Raw genomic sequence first — 6,648 nt, forward strand, 5'->3', positions numbered from 1 at the left:
CATATGTTGATTTGGGATTTTCTGATTTAATTATTTCTACCAAGGAAGTAGTGTAGAACAGGGATGTTTATATGACTTCTGTATCTGATAATCTCAACATCAGAATTCTAGTACTCAAGGGATTGATGCTAGAGTTCTGATGTAATCTTAAGACTTTAGTATGTCATGCATGTATTAAGAAAGAGATCACCAAGGGATTGGGGTTTCTGATTAATGTATCTATCAGGATAGTAAGGGATTACATCTTGATGATAAGTAAAAGGTTGATTAACATCACATGAAAAAGAATTCATCATATGATCAGTTTTTACATGAGTTATTATGGAGGAAAGTTGTTTTCTGACTACTTGTTGTTTTATTAATTATTAATCCATATTTATTTTGTGTCAAATTACTTACAATCAATTTTCTGGTGACAAATTATTCATGACTTTTACAAATTCTTATCTGATTCAAATTAGTTTTCTTTGGTTTATTGGTGCTTGAACACAATTCCTCGTGGGAACGATCTTTACTCATCATTTTATTACTTGTACGACTAGTGCACTTGCTAAACGTCCAACAATAAGTTCCAAAACTATGCAGTGCAACAGATATTCATGCCATGTGTGTTTTAACTATTCTACTGGCCAGAGAAATGCAGGAATACATCTATTACCTACAGTTAGTACAAGGAACATCGCTTGCACCTCACCCACAGCCTCACCCTCTTATATGTACCACATACTCAGGCTTACCGTATAGGTGGAACACCACATGCATATCATAAAGGCACTCGCATATAACAGCTCAACAACATTTCAACAAATCAATATATCATGAAAACAACATCATGATATAACCATACCCCCATGGGACATGGTGAAACCAACAATGGCTAAACCGAGGACACGAAAGCTTACCTTGCAAGCTAACAATCCAAGCCAAGAGTCCAACCAATCTCAAAGTCCAAATACAGCAGAATCACAATCTGATTTGAACCAACAATCATATCAATAAACATAGCTCATAAGCATAAACATAAAGACAACGCTTCTCTTTTACGTTTTACATCTTTAGGCTCCTCATAAAGCCTCAAGCCTTTAATCACTTGATTCTGACTTAGTTTAATTATTACAGAAGTTCAACTTCATCAATCTAGGGTTCACCAACCCCCAATAGCCTTCTGTATGAACAGTGCAGCTACTGTTCTTCGAAAACCCAGAATATCCGGATATTTGTCGGGGGCATATCCGGATATCAATATCCATATATCACTCTTCCAATATCCGGATATCATTATCCGGATATTCAGATCCCCTTATCCGGATATCATATCCGGATATTCATATCCGGATATTTCGCGACAGAATGCAGTTCTGTATTTCGCGAGATATCCTTCCAAAGGTTGGGTTTTTAACCCATTCCCACGTCCAAGCATGCATTTTTAACCTCTTTTAAGTTCATATATCAGTTGGTTACTTGATTAACTCATTAAACATGCCAAGACACCTCTTTTAACCATAAGAACTCATGATCAAGGTTCAATACTTACCCCAAGCACCAAAACTCAGAAAAAGGTTGCTCTTGGAGCTCACAATATAGTTCCTCAGTTTTGACTTCCTTCAACCACGAAAATAGTGATCAAATGTGGTCTCTTTCACACTCAAAGTCACTCTTTGGAGCTCAAAATGCTAGAACAAAGCTCCCACAACACCCAACCAAGGTGACAGCCCTCCAACTCTCACAAACAGCAACCCACACAGCAACCAAGGGTCACACTCCCACTCAAGCCTCTCCTACACTCAATCAAGGTAGATGAAGAGAACTAGAAGAAAGTTGCTCACTTTGAGGAGTTTTTGGGAGAAAATGGTGGTAGAAGGCTTGGAGAGCACCAACACAGACTTTGGAGGCGCAAGGCTACGTAGAAAACTGATAGGATCAGTCTAGGTTAATGTGCCATGCCTATTTATAGGCGGATTAAACTTAAACACACAGTATCAGCATTAATTGCTATGCTTAGCATTTTAATCTCAAACTTAGGATTCTGAACCTACTCATTTTTTTAAGATTTATCATATTTTTATTTTATTTTTTGCAGCACCTTTTCGGTACGCGCTTTTCTCTAGCCAGTATTAGTTCTGGCACCAGTTCTCATTATTTTAACTTGAAACTTGTTTTACAAGTCCTATATATTATTCTAGTGACATATACACACTTTTCATAATTTTCCGGGATACTTCATCGGTACGCATTTATACCGAGTAGCAGAACCGGTATCTGCACTTTTCGTCAGAAAAGCGACTTTCAGCATTATTACTCTCTTATTATAATTATTAGAGCCTCGTAATAATTATTACAGTCAATTATGGAATTATTTCCTAATTTCACATAATTAATTAATTAATTTCCTTAATTAACGGTGCGGATTCTTACAAGTAGCACACTGGCCAAAAAATATTTTCTAGGAAAAGAAAATAAATTATAGGTTATTCTATTTTGCATTTTGTTCTTAAAATACGTTTCGTTTGAAGGCATTTATGCTCATCGGTGCAATAAAGCTCCTTAAAAGATACCATAGGTGGAGCACCAAAGATAGTACACACTAATAATCCAATTGGCTTGCCTGTATTAGCTCTAGACATATATATGATTCTTGAAATCAGATTTAATCACAGGATTTAAAGGGCGTCAGAGATCAGCAATAGTTTGGATCCCTACTTATTTTTTTTTGTATAAATAGTCTAAAGTTATGAGTAGTGATAATTCTTTATCAAAATTTCCATTTATTGGAGAAAATATATTCATCAGTCAAAATACCATTTAAGAGGAAAAATAAACAATTAAGGCATGGGCTATTAAGAATATATTGCAGACACAAAACATCATGCAGCTTCTGTATCTAGGGAACAAATAACTTTGCTTTATTTTTGTATTCCTTCTTGAATATATATATATATATATATATATATATATATTATATATATATATATATATATATTATATAAAAGCACGACGATAGCACCACTAGGGATAGCCTAGTGGTATTGGGTGTGTTTAGGGTGTATTAGGTGTGCGGTTCGATTCCCTGTAATGTCCAAAAAAAAAAAAAAAAGCACGACGATAGATCAAAACCACCAGGGTCATGAACCCAAATGAAAAATAATATAAAATAAACCACTTCCTCTCCTGCCACTAACAATGCAACAATTAATAATAATTTAAAAACGCAAACCGCTAAAAGTAAACTCTTTCTTTTTTTTCCCCTCAGGCTTCATCCACTCATGGGCATCAAGAGAACAAACTACATACAAAAGCACAAGAAGAGCACCAAATCCCACCTAATCAAAATTAGCTTTTTAAAGAAGCACTTATTCTGAGTACCAAATCCTTTTCCCACCCCTCCACTCAACCATTAATTTAAAGTTGAAGTAATGTGTCCCCTTTATTTATCTTTTTTTCTCAACCAACGTTCAATTTTAGATTGTGATCTAGAGATACCGCTAATTATAGCACTTGTAATTATAACCAATGCTGAATGGTTGATTAACTTAACAAGGTGGATTCATTTTCACTTGTTATTTCTGTGTAAACAGTAATCAGTAAACAGTATGATACTACCTTATGGAAGTGTGTGATATTTCTTTGGCATTATGCTGATTTAACAATCATTATGCACAATTAAACCAAGTTATGGGAAGTGCTATCTCAATGACAAGTTTGATGGGCTATATACAAAACGTAATAGCTGACTGTGTAGGGATTAGATGATTGCGAAAGAGGCCAACAAATATAGCTGTAATTATACAAATTCCTGTGTCTTATTTTATCAACGGTGACATGTTTATCACAGCAAGGAGGATATGTATCGCAAATGTACAATGAAGCTTGCACTGTTGTGGGTCATGAGAAAGAGAAAAGAGCGGTCACATGAGAGGTGATGTGGGTTCAGACTTCAGCATCGTGGGATAAGGTACCATAATCAAGAGAACAAACTACATAAAAATGGTAACATGACCCTTTCCTCTTTGTTTTATTGCGCACTGGTAATAATTATATATTTTGGAAAAGTTACACAAGAAGAGCAAAGAATGGAGAAAAAATTGAAACAGTCATTTCAAAGGTTGATGTTGGGAATATGTACATGGTAAGGTTAGGCATTAAAAAAAAAACAACTACATACACATAGCAAGTGAAGAAACTCTTGAATTGCTCCCGGGAATCCAGAGAATAAACTACATACAAAAGCACAAATAAACTAAACTTTGAGTAATCAATTACATGTGAGTATACCAATCTAGGTCCACAACACGTAGCAAGTGAAGAAACTCTTGAATTGCTCCTGGGAAGCACAACCTACCAAACACGTTCCACCACTATTCAAAATCATTCCTACAAATTTTCACTCAAATTTATACCCAAAAATAAATAAATAAATAAAATTGATACCTTTCGAAAATCACGCGATTGTGCGGAATCAAAAATCGGCCAAACCTTATCGAAATCCTGAAAGATCCAAAACGGAAAAAAAGAATTACAAAATCACAGATCAATGGATGAATGATGAAATTGGGGAATTCGACAAGAAATTGTATTCGAAAGGTACCAAAATGTGGTAGCAGTAGCAGAAACCAGCACCGCAACTCCTCCACACCGAAAAGGTAAAGGATCGTAAAAGGGAATTAGATTGGGAACTCACACCGGAACGATGCACCATCGGCGGCGACGACAGTTGCGACCACGACGTCGGTGGTTGAAACAGCAGCAGCGAGGTGGTGGAAATTGGAATACGCTTGGGACTTTAGTTTTGGTTTAGCCGTTTAGGAAATTGGAAGGCCAGTTCTGATTTTAATGCTTCCTTTCAATTTTTCTTTTAATTTTTTAATATAAAAAATTGGTAATCCGGAGTCAACCTGTTTGATCTATTCGATTTTCTTTGTGTTATATTGGGTTGACAACTCATTTTTGTCAATTTAACCCGACTATTTTTTGCGAATTATGAATATGACGAATTGACTTATTTTTGTCATCTTTATATTATTTTTTATTTTTTCTTTCCTCCGATACTCATAGGCATAGTTGATACATCACTCTATTTACGTGCCCGTTTGGGTTAGGGGTGGCAAAAATGAGCCAACCCGCCATAAATGAGCCGGGTTGGGTTGGCCTAAATGAGCTACGAACCCGAGCCAACCCGACCCGCGCCAACCCGGACAAAAACGAGCCAGCTCGCGAGTCAAACAAGCAAGCTCGCGGGTTGGGTTGGTTTTTGTTTTTTTTTTTTAAAAAAAGCAATATCAAAAATTGCCCTAGCCGTACCCATCAACGCCATCGTTCTCACTTCTCACTTTCTTTCATCAGTCGTCACTTTCTTTTCTTTCATCGTTCCCATCCCTTTTTTTTCCTTTGCTCAGGTAAACGACCTTTCACTACCATGTTCTTTCACTACCATCGATGCATTGGTCCTAGATTCGCAGGGGAAAGGGGAAAAAACACCAAACATTGGTCCTAACTTCTAAGCTCTTTATCTGGGTTATTTTATTTGAAAGATATTCGGTTTTGTCTCTGAACTCATGTTTAGATTCATAACTTAATTTTGATTTATATACTACTTATGAGTGCTCTCTCTAGTTGATGTTGATTTTGAAATTGTGTACATGGCTATGATAGAATAGAATGCATATATGGATAACTTTGTGAAATAGTGTATGTCGTTGGTGACAAATCTATTCATTTTCATAAATTCATAATCCTAGGGTCTTGTAACTTTGTGTGTGTGTATAATTAGCTTAAAAGAATTTTCTGATAGTTACTTCTATTGAAATTAAGGTAGCTAGTGACAACGTATAGTATTGATGCACAAGAAGTGTATGTCGGAATGGTAACAAAATACTTAGAACTTTCTTCTTAACTAAAATTAGTAACTAAAAAGTTCTGCTCAATCCTGGACCTGTCTTTTCATTTTAAAATGAGCTTAAAAATCCATTGCATTTTTTTTAGTTTATGCACAAGGTATCAAATTATGGGATGAGTGATATAATGGGGCCAGTTCATATCAAGGAGCTGCCAAGTTCTGTAATGAAGTCAAGTATTGATGCAGAAGCTGAGAAGCAAGTGCTTTGAACCTATATCCTTTATATCGTTTGGTTAATGGATATTCATGTTCGGGTTATGTTATTTCCCCTTTTAGAAAAGTTAAAAATCTGTTTTGGATTTCAATTTCTTTACTTGTTCTGCAGGTTGTGAAACTTCTTAGAGAAGCATATGATCGGGTGAAAACCCTTCTAATGAAGGTTTGTCAAAATCAAGTTTTGATGTTTGATCTGTCACTTCTAGCACATTCTAGAAGATCTATCATATCCTCCTTAAAATCGAGCTTTGGCAGTGTTGATAATTTTGTGCAGTGTTGAAAAACAAATAAGATTAGTTCCACAAAAATCAATTTTTTTGAGCCAACTCGCGAGCTAACCCACTGGCAATATTTCGAGCTAACCAACTCTTGAGCCAGCCCACTGGCATCATTTTGAGCTAACCCGTGAGCTTTTTTTGAACCAACCCACGAGCTTTTTTCCGAGCCAACCCACGAGCTGATTATCAAGCCAACCCGCGAGCCAACCCTAACCCGGCTCGGGTCGGGCTGGGTTGAGTTTTCTGGCTATTTTTTTTTTC

The 6,648-nt window shown here is 36.2% G+C and overlaps 1 long non-coding RNA gene across 1 annotated transcript; it reads right to left on the reverse strand.

Moving 5' to 3' along the window:
- Positions 1 to 4,099: 4,099 nt before the first annotated feature.
- On the reverse strand, positions 4,100 to 4,815 carry LOC133295471 (uncharacterized). Its single transcript, XR_009749346.1, has 3 exons — positions 4,586 to 4,815; positions 4,429 to 4,485; positions 4,100 to 4,335 (listed from the first exon to the last, which is right to left on the reverse strand). It is a non-coding gene; the product is annotated as an uncharacterized LOC133295471 (long non-coding RNA).
- Positions 4,816 to 6,648: the final 1,833 nt, after the last annotated feature.

This window comes from Gastrolobium bilobum, unplaced genomic scaffold (genome assembly GCF_033153095.1).
Source record: "Gastrolobium bilobum isolate Gb01-03AN ecotype WA unplaced genomic scaffold, APGP_CSIRO_Gbil_v1 utg21418, whole genome shotgun sequence".
Lineage (NCBI taxonomy): Eukaryota > Viridiplantae > Streptophyta > Magnoliopsida > Fabales > Fabaceae > Gastrolobium > Gastrolobium bilobum.